Consider the following 21,438-nt stretch of genomic DNA (forward strand, 5'->3'; position numbering starts at 1 on the left):
TTTTTTCAATTATTTATTTATTTAAGATATGGAAATCTTATAGCTATGAAAACTTGATTAGCTATTACTGGTTGACGTATCATAATCATCATTTGAGCCGTAAAACGTCCACTGATAGGACTCTCTCATTGACCATTATCCCATTGATCAGATCGGTTGGAAGCGGCCTGCAAAGCCGTCTCCACTTCCGCTTTATGTCTGCTGGTCCATTATCTCCACTTCAGAACCTTATGGCTCCAGTGGACATCCGTTCCATGCGGTATGAGGGCTACCCAGTGCAACTTGAACTTGCCATTCCTCATTCAATCTCGGTGAGAAATCTGTGAGCTTGCCAATGAGGCTTAGATTGAGAGACTGCGTTTCAATGCCACGAATCATCACACGTAAAATGCACATTGGTTGTATACTTTGGTCTTTAAGCACCGAGGATATTCGATGAGAAGATGCTTTTTAATAGTTAACTGATGGCCATTAATAAGTTTTAACTGATGGTAGTGCTAATAAGATAAATACACTTCTAATTCAATGTTATGATCGGTAAGAGAGGCCAGTAAGTTTAAAAGTGGTTAGAACGAGTATGTAACATATCGTGTTTAAAAAAGTTAAAGCACCTTCTTGCCGAGGACACACTCTAAACATTATCGAGGCCGTATTGCTTTAATATTTTATAAAACCGTTTTTGTTATAAAGCTTCTATTTATTTTTCATCATCATACTAAAAAAACATGGCAGTGAATTTGTGAAATTTTCATTATGCGTGGATAAAATTTAATATACAATTGATCAAAAACTAATAACACAAATCGATTTATTTAAAAACCTTTATGTTGAGATTTCAATAGTAAGATCAGTCAACAGTTTTCTTTGACTACAAGGCAGTATAGTGTAATTTCCTACTTTACTATTATAGCAAAAATAAAGCATATAATTTAACTTAGAAAGTTAACTTGAACAAGTTTATGGCCTTTTTTTTTCATGGTCACATTCCACGAAGACCAGTTAACTATGTTGCCTCCATAGGTCTCTATAACCCTCTTTTTTTAGGGCTTTCGATATTGTGACGCTCGTCACTACATGCACAGTGTTCACCCATCTGGTTCTAGATCGTCCTATTGGTCTCTTTCTCTTTCCTTTTCCTATAGCCTCCAGCTAATCGAGACTCCCTGGTTGCCTCTGAGCTAGGTGGTCGAAGTAGCCCAGAATCTGCTTGTAGCAAATGTGGGAGAGCTTAGTATAAATCAGGACGGAGTTGGTCGAGAACAAATCTATTGGTTCTCCTGGTAGTCCATGGTTTGAGTAGCCTCTTTTGCTTGCATCACAATTCAAAAGCGTCGATATTCCTTCGGTCTGCCATTCGGATTGTTCACCAAGTTTTAATATTTGCAGATCGATGCGACGATAAACAACTCACTCGATGTTAAGTGATTTTTCAGAGGTTGTAAAAATATTGTTATTGTTAAAAAGTTTTTAATAAAGATTTTGTGTTATGGAAGATGTATGCAATAGTTATTTAAAAGTACCAAGAACAGAGATTTGTAATACACACCGATTAGAATACAGAACTGTAATTTAAAGTCTCGCGGGCGCTATAAATACCGTTTCGGGGCCCGGGGGTGTTCTGGTTCCGTTCCTTTTGTGGCCCGTGTAAATTAATTTGTCCCCGGGGAATATTAAACAAAACATCGATAACCTGCGAATGTGATATAATACACAGTACGTTTTACTTTCTAAACCGCAGTAAATGGTTTTATAATATATTTGTATCTAATTTATAATTATTTTGTTTTCCAAGTCATATCATTATATGTCAACTACCAAAACATAGTAATATAATATATCAGTTTATGTGATATTACTACACCAAACGATTTTGTTGTTAAAGATAGTTTCTTCAGAGACGATCAAATAAAGTAATATAATTCGTGACGTAGTAACGAAATAAATTCGCCGTTTTTAGCAAAATCCGTGTAATAATTTTATTGATAAAATTGTTTCAATTCATTATTAACAAATACTATTGCTACTTACTATTATATCTTATTTATTTAACATTTAAAACAAATACGGGTATTTGATAGGTTTCTATACTGCAGTTTCAGAATTTTTTTAAGAAATTATAGTTAAAATAACTGTGATATGCTGTTAATACGAAAACTAAAAATTTTAGGAAATTTAAATTATTGTATAATCATTTGCGACACTCCACTATGTTTTTTTATAATAGCATTACTATAATAAGGCGTTGAATTAAAAATTGATCAAGTCAGCTATATTTAAGATATTTTAAATTTTAATATATTAATAAATTTCTATTACTGGTCGGAAAGAAAAAGAATATTCATTTTGTACAATATAAAAATATGAATATATAGACAGTAGAGGGTCCAAACTTGAACAAGAGATATAATTTTAAATAGTAGATACAGATCATGTATGAATATGTTACATTTTTAGAATTATTAAAAATGAATTTTCATTCGTAGCAGCGTGTCAACTATCCACTAATGAGAAGAGGTACTCACGTTCACCTCCTCTTATGAAGGGCATTGAGACATCGATAACATGATAGGTACATATATTTGAAAACGACACCATTAAACGCTGTTATAGATCACTATTTAAAAATAAGCAAAATTGTTTCATGTGAAACATAATACATCATAGACATAAAATTTATAAAGCCGGAGACTGTTGTTACTTGAGTCAAATTTCAAAAATCATTCATCTTTAATAAACTAAAAACAAATATAAGCCTTTTCATTATTATTATCATCATAATATCAGCTGATAGACGCACGCTGTAAGGCATAGACATTCCCCAAACCGTCGTCGGTCTATCTATTGGAGGGTCTATCCACGTTGCGTCCACCGGCTTATTCTTGCTACTGGAGGAATAAATTCAAAGTAATTTTGTATACAGTAAAGGAAGATATAATAACAAAATTTCTGTATGACGTATCTCATTTTTGGATCTGGCTTTCAAAGCATCGTTAGTAGGATTATCTGAAATTTGGCTCGGAAGGGTGAAGAATTTGGTTGCTGAAGGTGAACGCCAATTTAATGTATGAGCGCCTCCTTAAACTTGCTATTTGGTTGGACAGCAACGAGCATCATATTGCACAACGAGATGCACCCTGAACCCGCACAGTTATGGAATGTTGAGAAGTCAATATAACAATGCCAAGTATTATTTAAAGCCATGGTAGAACCAATTCTGATAAAACAGAGGTAATGTGACCCGACTAAATTGTACTTCAATAGCTGATTAATATTAGTGAAATGATTAAAGTTTGATAATTCTTTCTCAAAGGTATGTAAATAAAAAGTCATTTTGATGAAATAACGTAATAAGACTACTATTAAGTTATATGCAATAAAAATTGTTGTCATAAAATTTGTCTGAATTTAGTTATTCAGTTATTAGGTATGAAAGCATATTGCAAATGTTAGTGAAACAATAAAATGTTTCTCCCCTTTTCGAAGCACAGCCGGTCGCAAACAATTTAAATTTCTTTATAATAGGGTTGGAACAAATCCAAAAATAAAATAAGAATTTTCGTTCCATAAATTTATTTTACAAACTGATAGGATGGATATTTTAAAAGGTTATATAAAGGAAAAATGGCGGTAATTAACAATTGTATGCATACAAGATCTTTGACTTATATCCATAAACCGCGTGTTTTTTCAGACGCAATATTATTACTAAAAATGATTTTTTAAGATATAGCTTTATTGAAATATTAAGTATTGATATATACCATTATATATAAATCAATGGTTATAGAAATAATAGATGACGTAGTGACAATATACAAAGCAAAAGCAATTTTGATTTAAAATCGGAATATTTCATATTATAATTAATTATTTTTTACTCTGTTGCCGTAGACGTACTGCCAGAAGTTGTTGGCCTGTAGTGATTTAACAGAAAAAAATTAAGTTTACACATTTCAGAAGTTTCATTTTATAAAGGTAGATTAGAATTGCTTGTAAAGCTTTTTGCTTACAAATGTATACATTCATCTCTTTAATACTTTGACAGTTGTAAAATATCAACCAGTATGTTCATGTTAGTTATACAAAATGACTGTTTCTTTTGTTACCGATAGGAGAAGAATCCTTTTCCAAAAAAAAAACAGAGGTTTTATACTACATTTTATAACATTTAATCTTGATTTTTTAAATTAATTTGCCTAAAGTCCCATCCATGTGCACTATCGACGATGGAAATGTTGATATTAATGAAATTCTACTTGTACACGAACATATTACGTTTCTAGTTACAGCAGAAAGCCAAAAATTTTCCTTCATATTTTATTCTCAACATTTTCTAAAATACCCGTTTAGTTTTTTCTTGATTTGTGCATGACAGTTCTTAGATCATTCGAAATTTATCAAATGTAAATTATGGACTCTTTACTTTTTTTTTTAACTTTAAATATACATATTTATTACTTAGGAAACTTTATTAAAATTGAATTTTAATTTAATGTTGAAATTGCATCATACTTATATCTAATGGAGTCAGGCATTACTTTGCGGAAGTCCATCCTAATTAAGAAAAGGACTAGTATATAGCTACTTCCGCTGATGTACGAGTAAACCACTGGCAGCGTCCTACGTGTAATAATTTTATGTATAAAAACTATTCATACTGAATACTCTATTTTTATTTTTTTGTAAAATAATTCAAAATACGATCATCAACTGTCTTAGATTTAAAAAATAATCATTATTATTTGTTCTCGAGAGCTTTATAGTTTAAAAATTAACGTTATAGTGTTAGCTGGTATCACTACAATATAAACAAATGAATCGTATGGTTAAGTTGAAAAATCCTTGATTTATTCGTGTTAGCTTCGAAAACACGAGCGCTGTATTGTGTATCTTAGACAGAACAAAGCTATCGGCTATATCGAAGGCAACGCTATATTAACGCGCTTCGATTATTTATCCCACAGAGAGCAGAGGTTTTATTGAGAGCCATTAATACAATTCGCATGTCATCCATCACGTCTGACGGAGAATTACGGAAAAATCTACTCCACTCACATATTTCTTCGATTTTTCAACATCCTATTTGTTCGACTTGCGATTACGTGAAGGAAATTTCTATTTCCTGATTTATTGTATTACTCGAAGTGAAGTTATTTTTCAACGATCCTTATGAATACCGCTGAACTTTGGATAGAAATATTTGTACGAAGTATTTACATAATAACGGATCCGAAGATGAATGATTTTGTTAAACATTTTTGCAATTATTTATATGAGAATAATAATTATATAATTCGTACATAGCCCCGCAGCGCGTCCACGGTTTACCTATAATGTACTCTGGGCTATTTTGCAGATATACTAATTAATATCGTTTTAAATTTTTTTAAAAACAGGAACCACAAATTACAAAAGAAATGTGCGAAGAAATACAGAACCACGATCAATCACTTCTTAGTGATTGTGTATTACGACTATGTAACGGTGACTGTAGTTATTTTATTTTATTGTAACGCTCATATATTTTTTATTTTCAAGAGCGATCAATTTATTTATTGATTTAATGTTTTAATAGTAAACAAAAAATTTTGCTAACGCTATAAAATTTTATTAATAATTTGATTATTATTTTTATATGTTTATTGTAAAGCTTTATGGCACACGTATGGTGCAGTGGTAGGACATTGACAGAGGACTAAGATTTGCGAATTTAGGTCGCGGGTTCGATTTTAGAAATACAATCTTATGTAGTTTATACATTGTTTGCATTAGTTTCATAGGATTGCCACTGCTCACAAACAACTTTCCAAAGAATTGGCAGCAGCACCCCTGCGTACCATAATACGAAACTACGATAGCTAACCCTGATGTTTTTTGTTACAACTTAACAAGTCTTTTAATTTTCATAAAAGTATTTAGTAAGGTAGAAGTAGTAGTAGATTGCTTTGAGGCTTATATGGGAAAAGAAAACTGTCGTTCTTACTATTTTTCTTCCAATATTTCCTTTTTTTCCCTTTCGACAAGAACCTTCCATGTACCTTAAAAAAAAGGTAAAGAAATGCTGAATTTGTATGGCATCGTGTTTAGCAATACATATATTTATCGATTGAGAGTAGCCGATAGAAAGAAGTCCGATGTAGACTAGCTTTAAGTGAAATTGGGCAGGTAGAGGCTGGGGCCTTCAGAGTTCAGAGCGGACACCATGGACTGCGAAGCGCAGCGAAGGATGTCCATCTATAAGATGACAAAACGACCTTATGGTCGTCGGAAGTCATTGCAAGCAGACCGTTTTCAAGCAGTGTTATTGGAAACCTACTTCCAGCAAAAGCTCTTCAAGTGAAGTGATGAGACATATTGAGTTCTGTATTCATTAAAATAAATATTTATGCAAAGATCGTAAATATTATACGAGACTTTTAAAAAATAGATATGTTGATAAAAACGGTTTGGTAGTAAATCCGCTACAACCGTTGTTTGACATGAAGCAGAACTTTTTCTGGCGTTTATTTTTATGACGGTTGAACATTATCGTCATAGAAGGTGAGGGACACTCGAGTGTAGGGGCCATCTTGCCCGAATTACGGTTCGTCCCGTGCAATCCCTTTTGTCCCCGATGCCGGAAACCATAAATGTCATCATAATGCGATAAGAGTGTCTAAAGTTATTTGCATATTAAATTTAGAACTGTGACTAAATCTTTTTTATTATTTCTCAATTAACATCCCAGAGTTGAAATGATAAAATTAATGATTCCTTTACATTCATTTTATGATTATGTGATCAGTTTCAAAGAAAGAAATTGACTTATATATTCTATGTGCGTCTTAATACATATGTCTTATATTAATACATAAGAAAACATTGTAATGCATTTATGAAGATCTTAAGTAAGGTAATGCTACGTCATGGGAAAAGTAATGTATGTATGAGGTATTTTTATTATATATTTTAATATTTGTAATTTTATATTAATATTGTTGAATTTTCTTTTTAATCAATTTTATTTAAATTAAGTTATTTTATTGACATGTTTATTTAATTAGCCACTAAATCAAATGTTTGCTGTTGAAATTGGCTCTGTATTAAACAAACAAGATAGGACGTTATAACTTTGACAAACGATAATTTTCCATTTTCAGCTTCATTATGACAAAACTTTGTAGTAACAAATTATCTGACTTCCAACAACTTGGTGTGAATTATTTCTTAAAAGCTTCTGTTTTGTCTTACTAGAAAATTTAACCATTCTAAAAGGGGTTTTGAATGAATATGAATATTAAATGTTCTTCTGGGAATATCATAAAAATTATAAGAGGTAGAATAAAAAAGTTCTTAACAATGTCTATAAAGTTGATTTCGCTTTTGAAATCACTAGTGTCTATAAAATGTTTTTTAATTAAAAAGAAAAGTCGTAGTCTGAGGAGGAAGTTGCAAATCCGACTCGGCTTACAACCGAGAATATTACGGATTGAAAGTTTTCCTTTAAAGACCGTCTTTCATGTTCCCGTTCTTGCATCTTTAATTCTAGCAGATATCAATATGCGATAGGAAAGAGGAACTTGCAAGATTATTACTCCATTACGTGTTAATCATCTAAACTTTAATATTACATGAGATTCAAGTATCTCTCGTAGTAAAGCCAAAAACATTTAGACATGATAATTAATATTTTAGTTGTTAGTAAAAAAACAGATTTTATGCATATACGAGCAATACCTATTTGTTTAATAATTTTTTTTTACTTGAACACATGAGTAGTGCAAAGAAACAAAATTTAACGTATTTATATTTTACTGGATAAATAAAAAATACTTTAAATAAATAAGAACGTGTACAATCTCGTACCATTTTAAAATTTTTATTATTTTTAGAACGATTGGTGAGGGGTTTCAATTATTAATTGTATTAATGTAGCTTGAAAGTTAATTGTGTTTATGGTTTAGAATATACCATATTCTCCACATCGCAATTGGGTTTGGGATGGTAGTATGATATCATGGTACGCAGAGGACGATGCTGCCAAGCCTCTGAAAACTTGTTTGTTACCAGTGACAATCATAAATAATTAGTGCACAAAGTGTGAATTTATATAACACTGTACTTCAGGAATCAGTCCGCGACCTATAATTGCAAGTCTCAGTTCTGTATCACGGGGCTACCGTTATGGCAATTAATTACAAAATATACCTGTTAACTTTTTTTTTAACTATCCTCGTGAGATTTTTTTCTAAACATCCTTGGTTAAGTGGTATGAATATTATTTTGTTATTAATAATATGTGATTTAATTTAAGTAGTAAGAGAGTAATTAAAATGTGTTTTTCACCAGCTCTTCGGAGCAGAATTGCCTTCCAATCTCATAATAGCTTCCTGTAGGATTGATATTACCAGCATAGCTTAGTTAAATAAAGAATGTTTTGATTTTGATTAAACCGTAAAATACCGGCAAGCTAAGAGTTAAAAAAATAAAACAAATATTCGCCGTAGTATATCAACCTAATTTTTGTATTAAACAATATCTTGAAGATCATATTTCATGCAGCGCTAACTTTCTTCAAAACATATGAAATTTATGTTCATCCCGCATGCTGTTTATGTTTATAATAACAAAACAAAAGTTTGTCTAGACTCGCGTATAGAACAACACCCATTCTATACTCGCAGACTCTAATAAAAGACTTAGCGCATACCTTCTGCTTAGTAAGGCTCTATTGTTTCCGCCGAGGCGCCCTCCTATTGTTGGCTAGGTGATATTTTGTAGGAAGCGACCGACGGCTACGATGAGATGAAATTTATGCACGATTTTGGCCGTGATACGTCACATGTCCACGTAATTCACTGTCTAATAAATCTCTCAAACAACTACTTCCCAAGTAACTTTGATAAACATTTAGTAATATGGTGTATACTATGTATGATAAATATAAAAATAATTGATTAAACTGAATTTGAAAATTACATAATGAATAGTAGTAGCTTCCAAATTAGTTTAAATTATAAGTAATTTTTGGATACAAAATGTTATAAAAAAATAGTAAATCTTTTCATGTAGTTTAACAATAATTAATCGATACCCCGGATACAATCTTTAACACACTTTGTGCACTAATTATATAGGAATACCACTGCTCATAAATAAGTTTCCAGGGGATGTGCATCGATCGCCAATCCGCATGCTTATGTCTTTGATGGAGGCCAATGTCTTATAGTGTGTACTACGGTCTGAAACTACGGATGACGACTACAAGTTAAGACATTTTTCATACATATTAGATTTTGCATCACAACGGAAGTATTCAAATATAATTTTGCCATAAGTTAGCATAAGTAAAGATTTATAACTTATCACACTTATCACCACTAAAAACAAAGGCGATTGACAATCTGTATCTCTCTTTATAGCAGAGTTTAAGAAAATAAAATGAGAAAAAAATTTTACTTTATTTTTCTTATATTTTGAATAATTTTGGTATAAGACATCGCTTCTTTAAGAGATTGTAACGTTGAAATTTCTACTTCGTAGTTTAAACCAAACGAATAACGATTTGACTGTTTATTGTTTGTGAAATAATTTTTAAAAATTGCACCCTTGAATCAGGGGCAACGACTCCATTGCGGAAGCAACAGTCGAAGAAATCTTTTCCGCGCGATTATTCAACGCGTAAGCGTACGATAGTAAATTTTAAACTGTATCATTTAACTGGCGCCGTAAAAATCTTTCTTCATTTCCTGTACAGACGGAGCATTAAAAGTTTTTTTTCTGCTGAAAGCTCGAAGCCAAGTGCGCGAAGAAAATTAAAATAAAGCTTAAAACTTGGCGTACAAGTTTTAGTGTGTCTACAAGAACTACTCGAGTCTCGTAAAAAGTGCTCGCTGTATTCCGTATCGCCAGACGGTTTATTCTAATGAAATTCAAAAAGATGGCGGCAAAGTGGAAAACTTGCGTGTCACTGTTTCTTTACAAGGTAAACTATAAACTTATACGCTTACCACTTTTTTAACCTATAATAAGGTTGACACATGCTTTGCAAGTGTATGTAGTCAATAGTATTTAATAAGTAATGTTTATTAAGTAAAATGTAATAGATTTAGTATATGCTTGACTTTGTTATTTCATGTGACAAAATAACTATAAATATGTCTCAGTGTGTTCGGTGACCTTTTAATTACATGACAATGCACTAACTTTATGACATTAAAAAATGAATGCTTTACATTTTTTTTTTCACTTAAATAGATATGCAATAGCTTGGGTTTTCTAAAAGGATATTTAATTTTATTTATTCAGAAAGTGGTAAGAAAACAAATAATGATAGTAAAACCAAAGTTTGGAGTCCTACATATATTTGCTCGAAGGCATAGCTACTTCGTGCAAAGTTTTGATAAATGGACGTTTTATTACTTGGGAATAGTTCACTCACGGAAATAAACTACGGTTCTGAAGTCGAAGTTATGAAGGGCCGCTATTAAACTGCACTTCGGCCTACGCACCTCTGTTATTCAGTGCACAGACAGGCGCAATACTGACGCGAAATTTTATTTTAATTAATTCATGTCTATTACATTCGTACGGCTTATATATTTTGAATGTAAGAAGATAATCTGCATGAATTTAAAAATAGAATTGTAAGAAGGAAATAATTTTAAGTACACTCTTAATTTCTCGTTATTTATTGTAACAATAAAGATACCGTATAAAGTCTATTTATTTATATCTTACAATTACCTTGTTTGTACGAATCCAAAAATTGTTTTATGTACCTAGAAGTCTTAATCTTTATAATTTTGCTTAAAAATATACTTTAGCATTTTTATATATTTTTTTTAAAATGTTCAGTCCATGTTTTCGGAATCAGTATTTTTTCAAAGTTAATTTTTCAGTAACTGCTAATTAATATGTTGATAATATTGCTATTGATTAACATTTAAAATTAATGGAGCTAATTTTAAAACTAGTACTGTGAATTCACGATTAACTCTGCCTTAATATAATATTAAAATTAAACTAAATAAAAGTAGCTTAAAATTATATATATATATATCATACGGTAATGCTATTTTTTGATATTCCATAGTCGTTTTATGTAGAACCCTCAGAAGGTTTAAACACATTTTTATGTCAATTAATACATAAATTAGAACAAGAAGAGCGATCATCTGTTACTGAGGTAATTCACGTACGTCATGAAAAAATTACAGAAGATTTCAATTTAATAGGAATTAAAACAACAATGAGCTCTCCTATTAGGCTTGTCCATATTAACATAAACGCCTCACTTATTTTTTTCAAAGCGTTCCAATATTTCAAGTATTGTTTTCCTTCTATAAGTAAAGCAAAACATTATTAATCTTAAGATAGTAACAGTTGATCGACATATTTAAGAATGGTGGCGAAGTGCCGTAGGTGGATTAGAGTCAGTCAGTTATGACGTAAGTAATTCAGAATCTTTCATGATTATCTTATTTACAATGTCAAATGACTTCTTGAACTCAATTTTATTTTGTAATCTGTGAAGGTTATTTCGGACATTCATTCGTGCAGTTGCATGACATAATGAAATCGAGCAAGATCTAGCAAACCAACTTTTTAAAAGGCGGAGTCAAAATACTCTCTATAAGAAGAATTTAGTATATCAGTTGAAACAAATTTAAGGCAGTGTGCAAAGTCGAAAGTATGATACGTAAGGAGTAACCGCAGCATGTCGTCTGCTATGCCATCAATATTTTTCAAAGTAAATCAATTAAGACTTTATCGGCCAACAAAGAATTTTATCTTAATGGTCGTTATATTTTCAGCTGTAGGACGTTCATTCCCGGAAATAGGCAGTTCCCATAGACTGACAATGAGATCGTTTCCTAGCAGCTTATATACATCGTCCCCTTACGAACTTAACAAAGTTTGTCCACTATGTTGGTGAACGTCGTTCGCCGTGCTTGTCAGTCTGTGGTCTCCAGGCCACAGGTTTTAACTCTACTATAATGTAATTACCACTCTTTTTTATTAATAGTAGCTGTCACTAAATCTTTTTTGGGTTTTAGTAGACTGATTTTCGTTTTGAACATGCATTTATGTTGAGGTTGTTTTTTCGTAATTTACACCACCCACATAGCATGCGATTTCACGATAGCTATTAGCAGGTTGCAAATTATCTGTGTCTGTAGCAAAACTGAGCGTAGGCGGAGGCGCCGGTGCCTACGCGTTTTGCTCTTGCTATGAAACATAAATTATAATTGGAAAGTTATTTTGAAGCAGTGTCCTTTATAATCGTTAATTCATTTATGTTTTCGCACCTGTAGAGTTATTTTGTTCGTATTGGTCAATATGTTTAATTGAGGTTAAGATTACGTAATCTGTTCGATATTGGGACATACTTTATAAAGATTCATTTGAATCATTAAAATTGTAAAAAGGCTTATGAAAAAATTTTCGTATAATCACAGTTTCATTTAATAAGCAAAAGTTAAAAGAAGAACATGCTTAGAGATTAATCCTTCCATAATAGTTTTTAATAGTTAAACCGTCAACGTGAGCAGTACGAAACATAACACTACAGGGGAATTGTAATATAAAATCTTGTGCAGCATAGTAAAAACCGCGTATCGTAGTTTGTTAAAAAAAATAGAGATTACACATTACTTCATCCGTCGAAAGAAATTATTTTTTCAGGAGCACTGACGACTTTTGTGTTATGTATTCCGTAATACTAAACCGTTTTTTTTCCTTTTTTAATCGTAAGATGCTATGATATAATGCTACAAGTTTTTACGTGAAATAATTGTTCTTTTTTGTCCTCTTATATCATCCAATTTAGTGTTCAAAAGCCGTGTATCTACATGAAATACATCTTTATCAAATCTACATACCATACCAAAAACACAAGCGCCTCTTAAGAAACGTTTCAATTTTAACTGCCACATTTTTTAACAAAATCAAAAGAAGTTATGCTTTCTAACTTTTACTTCAAAGTAAAAGCTTAAGAATGAAGCGATGGTCATGAATAACTTATGGGAAGATGAAACGTAATTGGGCTCCAGGCTTCTGCATTAGATTGTTACGTTTCGAGTGCCACGGCTTTAAGGAAATAATTTATTTTTAAATATATTGTTTCGTCACTATTTTTTATATATTGATTCTTAATTACCTATTTACCTAAAAGTAAGTGCTACAGGAAAATCTTGGATTCCGACCTCAAGTTGTTTATTTAAATTAAATTTGAATTATTCTGTTGTAAGCAGTTGTAAAATTTTCTTTATCGTATAAGTTATATATGTAATATTACATATTTTTATTACATTTTATTTTATTATATTACATTAGTCCGAGAAATATCATCAGGGTAAAAAAAACACTGTCAGTTTTGTCCACCAAACTTTCTACATAACAAAATCTTAGAATTTAATTTCCGCGGTTCAATTCACAATTCTCTTTTTCTTCGCCGCACCGCCCGTATGTCACTATTTGTACCCATTAATTAATGAAAAAATTAAGAATAAGGTGATAATATGTATGTACATACTAAGATATGAACTAAATAATTTTAGTTTACACATTGTTTCGGATGTAATAACAGCTTTAAAACTTTCCCCACCAAAGATAGTTCCGAGTATCTTATTGTTAACAACAAAAAACAAAATCTAAGACCTTGTGATTTACAGTCATCTTTTTATTTTCACAACGCAAGCTCAAATTACAATTTAAATAACAATCAAACTTTCTCAGTTAAACTTTTGCTATCTAAAGGGTTAACCTAACCACCCCTGGTCGCAAATAATAGATATAGAAAGGTCGTTACTAGCTATGGCGAAAATTATTATTTTAGACGTTAAACTAAGGATGTTTTTTTGGTTTAAGTATATTTACAAAAGATTGTGTAACTGAATATTATTTTCGTTACATGTGTCACATTATTTCTTCTTATAAACATAATGTTAGTTGCCTAGACTAATATCTTCTCAGAAATTGAAAAAGATACAAAAAAATTCATGTTTCGTTTCTTTGAATGTGTAGATTTATTTAATTTTTCTACGAATCGACGTTGTAAATATACAAGACGTCGCAACAACGTTACTTGACGCAGTATTTTATTCTTATTTTAAGCAAATTCTTTTTTATTATTATTTTTGAATTAGTCACATGCACTACTTTATTGATACAGGATGATTAGCTTTGTATTTAAGTTTTAAAGAGGTGAAGGTATAGCTCATTTGCAAGTAATTTATGATTTATAATTTCAATTAATGTATGAACTATATCCAAAAACCAATCGTTTCAGAAAAAAAACTAATGTGATGATTATTACACATTAAAATTACTTATTGTTTACTACCTGTCCCTGCAGACTTTGTAGGTTATTTATTGGTCTGTTATATTCAAAGGGAAAAATAAATTAATGTTACATATTTCAGAGATCTCTTCATTCAGGGTGATTGGAAATATGAGTGTACTTTCTAGCTTTAAAGATGTTTGCTGACAAATGAGCTATACATTAACCTATTTAAGACTTTTACACCTATCATTTTATATAAACAAATTTTAACATTTCACATATGAAAAATAAGGGTTTTCTTTTTCTTTCTCTAGTATAGCATCCGTGTAAAACACCATTTCCTTAGCAAGCGATGCGTATATCCATCCAGTCCTCAGCTCCTCGTAATAGGTGGCGCTAGGTACCATTAATCAAGCCAGGCAGACGGGTTAAGCGGAGGAAATGCCCGTAAATAGCTGAATGCAAAACACGGCAGTTGTTCGCTCATCAATCAATAAGTGTCGTTTCGAGTTTGCTTGGAAACTAGACGTGTGCAAACGGGCGGTCGAAACGCTGCGGTTTTTAACGCTACATTTTTTAGTTTTAATTAATTTAAAATGACTACTGACAAATGCAAAAACCAATAAAAATTGACTAAACGCATTTAAAGAAACGACCACGACAGAATTAGTACTGTTAAAATGTATTGGCGCATCCTTCGCCGTAAAATGAAAATTTATAAATATCATATAGTGATTACTTTATTTATTGATGACAAATATCTTAATAACAAACGTACTGTGAGGTAACATCTTTAATTATGTAATTTATAGTACATGGTTACTTTTGTTTTGTTTTTTTAATGAGAAATGTGCTTGGTTTTATTGACGTCAAATGATCGAGAGTTGGAAACAGATGTATTAATTTACTTTGTGATATACGTGGGTAAAGATAGGTTGTGTTTTTTATTTTTATTTCTCTAATAACATTCGTGTTGTCTTAGAGAATTAGCGGAATTGATTGAGCCGTACTCGAGTTTTTCGCTTAGCAACTCATTTGTCGAATTGTATTTATTTATAAAGATTCGCAAATTGATTAATTGGCGTAACTGGTGTGTTGATCGCGTTAATTAAGCGCGTAAGTTATTACGGATTCCGATTTAAATGTGACTAAGGCTTATTTTAGGATAACAGGGATTTCGTCTGGCTCCGGGTTGACGGGCGCCTACAAATTCGATGAGTTGTTTATTGTTAGGAATGTGTTTGTGCAGTTATTGGTGTTGACGGCGACTCACCATGCATTCATTATAAAATACGACTTTTCGAACAGTTTATATTTCGTTTCGAGTGGGAGCATTATTTATGTCTGCGGTGACGAAGTAAACTTTAGATTTAAATTGAGTTTGTTTCGGTTTACCATTAGTGCACTGCCGTCTCGGTAACGTTAGTAAAAACCTTCTCTTTTTAAAACTAACCATCTGTTATCTATTAATAATTTTTTGTCATTAAAAAATAAGAACATTGATATACAAAAACAACTTAAATAATATTATATTTATGCACTTAATATTATAAAACGATGATGAAAAGTAAGAAAAACACACTCGATTGTATTAAGTATTTTCACTGGAAGAGTTCGTCGAAGTCGTAATCGAGCCATATATCATCATCGCAGGTCAATGACTTAATCCGTTAAATTAAAGCATGATGTATTTAGGGCACGTCTAAACCGTCTCGTTGTACTGCCGAGTGACGACGGCGTCTTCTCTCCTGCTTTATTTGTTTAATTAATTTTAGCTCCATTTATACATAATTCACTACTAAACAATTTCTCATTGACATTTTCAATTTATGGACATTTTATGTTATGATAAATAGTACGTAGTCGAGATAATTGAATAATTTATGACTTCGTATAAAAGTGACAGAGATTTCCGACCACCAAGGCATTTCTCTTGTACGTTTTATTTTAACACAGATGAAAATTGTCTTTTATGGAAGCTTGCGTTTGCGAAGACAGTTCAATATATCATAGTAAAGAGATTGGTATATTAAAATTTATTCGCTGTTATTGAACATAAACTGTGTTTGTTTTTTAAAACATTTTTGTATTATTGTCAGCAAATTCACTCAATAGTATTATAGAAGTTATGGATAATCATTTCAACCACGTACATTAACTGTTTGTTCGCCAATTTCGGTATATAAGTATCTAGGTAGGTTTCTCCAAAAGAAGAAATTTTTTTTAAATCCTTTTTTTTAGCCGATACATGCTTACTACTATGCAAAAGCCTCTCCTAAACATCGTTATGATGACCAATGATCTTGAGCTGCTCGCATCCATCGAATTACCGTCTCCTTGACTTTGTCGTCAGTCCATCAAGTGACGGTTCTATCAACACTGTGTCTACCGGCTTTTGGTTGCCACGTTATAAATGTAAACCTCATTTATTTATTAAGGGAACAAACTAACACTTAAACATTTTAAGCATAAGACATAAAGACAAAAATTGTGCAAATATTTAACTCACTACGTTGTCCACGGATTATATACAGTAATATATACATGCAAGTTACAATAAGTTATAAGAAAAATTTTAGCTAACGAGTAAAAAAAGCTAGTCGATTATCCACTAAATACGGGAATAGTTTGATAGGTTTCAATTTGTGACACGTTTTCATTTGTTTTTTGTGTAAAATAATTTAGTTTATAAGAAGAATTAAAAAAAAAACTTAAGTAATTTGCCAGATTAAATGAAAACATCTTTTAAAGATAGAAAAAAGTTCTGCGACAGTACTATTTTATCTAAGCTTGTGTCATAGCAAAGCTGTGTCAGTGACGAGTGCAAGTGTTGGAAACAGTAAAACGACTGTCCACGGCGCGGTACATTAACGACTGACGGCAGGCCACCTTCAGACCTTCCTTGAATCACTTTACTGGGAACAGCGTTTGACGACAAAGTATCTAAAAAGTAGAAATAGATTTTCTCAAAATTATGGGTTAAGTGTTAATTTTCTGTTAGAATTATTTCGAGGTATCATTATTTTTTAAGAAGCTGATGTCATCTTCAGATTATTCTACTGATGGTATATAAAAAAAAAAAAAACTGTTCTAAACTATTGAAGACAACGTTCTTCAAAATCGAAGCCAGACGATTATTGTCGTATATTTAAGTTTTTTGCCCGATTTGCCAAATCAAATGCCGGATGTTAGTTGCAAAGTTATGATTATAATCAGTATGTCTTGGTCACGCGGTGATATGTGAGCTAAATATGTTCGCGACGGCGACTTATAAAACGTTTAAGCACTAAGCCACTGCTGTTGAAACAACGAAAGTATGCGAAGGCTCTACCGTAGTTTTTACAAAAGGCACCAAAGAAGACTAGGGGCATAACCCTTTCGTAGTCTTTGAAATGGTAGAGTATTCCATACAGGAGATATCCACGAGATAACTAAATGTATTATGAACATGTACATTGAATTCACTGTATTAAAAATATTCCTTTTTTATTTTAACAATACGCAAAAACTTTTTTCGGAAAGCTACCACACATATGTCTGGCATTTGGTACTGATGTCAATTGAACTTTAAATTCAACAAAAAGTTTTTTTTTAAAATTTAATTCAACTTTAGCCAAGGCCAGTACAAACTTGTTTTATAGCTTCATTTGATTTCGTTGCGGCATGTGTTCTGTTACTTAATACCAACCCATTCCTTACTCCAACTCAATGCCATGATTTAAATGATTAGATCGGTGGTCTAATCTTGTCAAATTCATTGTTCACGTTCTACAACATTATCGAGCACGATAAGAAAACCGGTTACGTTTAATAAAATATAGTTACATTTACATATTGAAACGTTGGTTCATTTTATGGATTAACTTGTAGAATACAATAAAACATTGTTGTCCATTTTAAACAGATCTATCTTTGCTTCTGTGTCTACAAATTTACCTATGATGCAGCGAAGTCTGTGTTAAATGGTCTACTTGTATTGGTAGTACAGACACGTAGCAAGCAAGACATCCGTGAGACTACTGCATTTCCACATTGATTACAAATGTTCTAAATTTATTTCTCAGTTAAGATTAAATAATGGAATCCAAGGTAAGATTTTATATTTACGATGTATTATTTTACATTTTACGTGTTGTTTTTTTTTATTCAAGTTTACTTATGTATCTGCATTTATATTTACAACTATGGTCTTAAAACGAAACCTGTGTACATTATCTTTATTATAGCAAGTAGTTGTTATATCGAAAGAATTTACGAGTGCGTGCACATAGTTGCAATACTAAAATAACCATATTGCGATGTTATTTTTTTAATTTCCATACCGACATCCCATTAAAGTTGCTCTGCAATCTGGATATAATGCGGTTGGCTAGGACTTGGGCACTTAACTGATATTTTTAATTAAAGAGAAAAAGTTAAGACTCGGAACGGTTTCATTAGTCGTGTTAAAGCCTATGTTTCTACTTTTTACATTGCCCGAGTTTTAATTATCAGCTAATGTTCATCCAGGTACATTTGAAATTAAACTTGTAAATTGAATCTTGGATAGTTTTACACTGGTACTTATGTTTGTAGGTTTATCTTTCAATGCATAAATTAAAGTTTAGCTTAATTTACGGTCGAAATAAATTTTTACGTATAATTATAATTCAAAAAACGTCCACTGCTGACATATGACATAACGGCCTCTTTCATAGATTCAAATATGACTTGTTAGAAGCAGCTTGTGTCGAGTGTCTTTCATAAGAAATATAAAAAAAGTTTCACAATGAGTCATATGTCATTTCGGATTAGTCAAACTATGTACTACCAAGGCGTTACTTATTTTTGTAAATTTACTGATTGAATAAACTGTTAGAAACAAAAGTAACAGTGCCCATAGTCAAGGTTTTCGCGAAAACAGTATTTTTAATTATAAAAACAAAGCACCGTTTCGTTAGAATTTTGATTGACTCATTTTAAGAAATTTTGACCCAGTAATTAAGTTATTGTTAGGTATAAAGGCATCCACATATGTGAGAGTTTATACTCTGTTAAAGCTCTGTGTTGTGTTAACGCCCGGCATCAGTTCAAAGAATGTTGATTAGTAACGTATGTAACAGACGGATGGGAATAGCTCGAACCTCCTGCAATAGTTCGCTCTCAACAAAACGAATATTAGTTTTATACTTTTTTAAGCCGTTTTACAGAGATGTTAATGCGTTCTTCACGTTTTTACTTGAGAGTGGAGTCGTTAGTTGTGTTTTATTGTGTCTCTAGAAGGAAATTTACGATTAAAAGGGTTTACAAGCCAGGTTCGCCTATTAGCAATGGGCGATGTATGGGTGCTATTGTGCGAACTGTGAATGACCTCTTCAGCATAATAATGGACGAGGGATGCGCAGGAGCGCGTGCGGCTGAGGGGCGACCGGTTTGAAATTAGAACGTTTTTTATTTGAAAGCGGAGCTTTGTCGGCGCCCGCCCGGTGCGCATGCGCTAACTCGACAAATGCGTCAAATGAAATAAGCCGTATTTTATTTCCTTTTCTTTTTGCCTGTGAATGCCCTTTTGAGATTTTAAACTTGGAGGATTTCTTTACTATTCCCTTTTAGAGTTTTGAAGGGGCTGGCGGTTGAGGGGTGTAAACTGGGTTATGTACTGTACTTCATTAATATTACCATTCAAGAACTACCTTTAAATAATAAGAAACAAAAGTTTATGGTAAAAGGTTATGTATGTAGTTATTTTTATGATGTATGTATTGTAAACATTTCGAATTATAAGTAACCAGCAATATGTATAAATTCTCTCTTTTTATCCAAGTCCATCCAACGCTTATCTGATAGAAATCTTGTTTTGTGATAATACCACCTCTTTTAATGAACATTTGATTAATTTGCATATCTCCTTAATGTACAATAAACACTAAATGAGTAGACAATAGAAGCATAATATAATATAATACTTTAAACATGAAATCTATATTTATTAAATAGGAAAAGTTCTAAAATTTATAAGCTATTAATAATGTAAAAATTGATGTAAAAATGAGCGTAACAAACAAAATACCGAAGGAATGATAAAAATTTAATATTAAAGTATTTATATAAAGCCTTGCTATCAATCGAGTATAAGGAATAACTTATATTTACTTATATCAGAAAAAAGCAAAATTCTGAAATCAAACAGTTCAACAAAAGAAATAAAATCAATGTGTCAAATAACAAATTAAGTATGGCCAGAAAAAACATTTATTTACGATTAATGTAACACAGTTGCTTATCGAGCTATGGAGAACGTTTTGCGCTATATTCATCTATAAGATGGTCGAGGAAATTTTGAGACAAACAAAAGTAACTTATAGCTCAAAGGATTGGTAATTTGAAGTGACAGTGGTCAGGCTACATAGCGCGTAGTACGGATGGATAGTAGGGCTTTAAAGTTCTGGAAGGGAGGCGGATCGGTAAGAGCAGCGTAAGGCGTCCACAAACAATGTGAACAGATCACCTTCATTAGGTTGTCGGATGATAACTATAGGCCAGTTCCAACCGCTGCTATCTATGTCTATGGGTGGAGGCCCATGTGATGATGTGAATGTTCTACGTCTAAAATGATAAAAAGAATATAGTAGTGGTAAGTAGATATACACTGACGCTATAAGTGCTAATAAATATTATACAAACTACAAATTAATAATCTTAATTGATATTTATGTTTGTCCTGTCAATAATTTCCATTGACTCTATGGCATTTATGTATTTTTATATATTACAAAATCCATAAACTATATATCAAAATAAGACTTTTACGCTAGACACTTACACTATAATAACCATTTGAAAAAAATCCTCAAAAATATGTCATTAAAACTTGATGTGAAATGTTAGTCTTATTATTTAATTCGGCCGCTAAGAAAGGAACAATGTTTATCAAAGGAAGCCCAGAGAATCGTTTATCTTTAATACTGTTATTCGTTGAGCTTTTTAACTTCTTTAGAGTTGAAAACAATATTTCTAATTCGGGCCTACGCCCAGTAATCCAAAGAACTGTTGAAACAAATTTGTCACAACGAAGCTAACTCCTGTCACTATACTTAATATTTATTTTTTATTTCATAGACACTGCTTAAATTATTGTGTTAAAGCCAGTAACTATTGTCAAACTATCAATGAGCACAGCTATATTTGAACAC

The sequence above is a fragment of the Battus philenor genome, unplaced genomic scaffold (genome assembly GCF_028537555.1).
Source record: "Battus philenor isolate CCGP_79_NKW_IND1 unplaced genomic scaffold, ilBatPhil1.0.hap1 SCAF_10, whole genome shotgun sequence".
Taxonomy (NCBI): Eukaryota; Metazoa; Arthropoda; class Insecta; order Lepidoptera; family Papilionidae; genus Battus; species Battus philenor.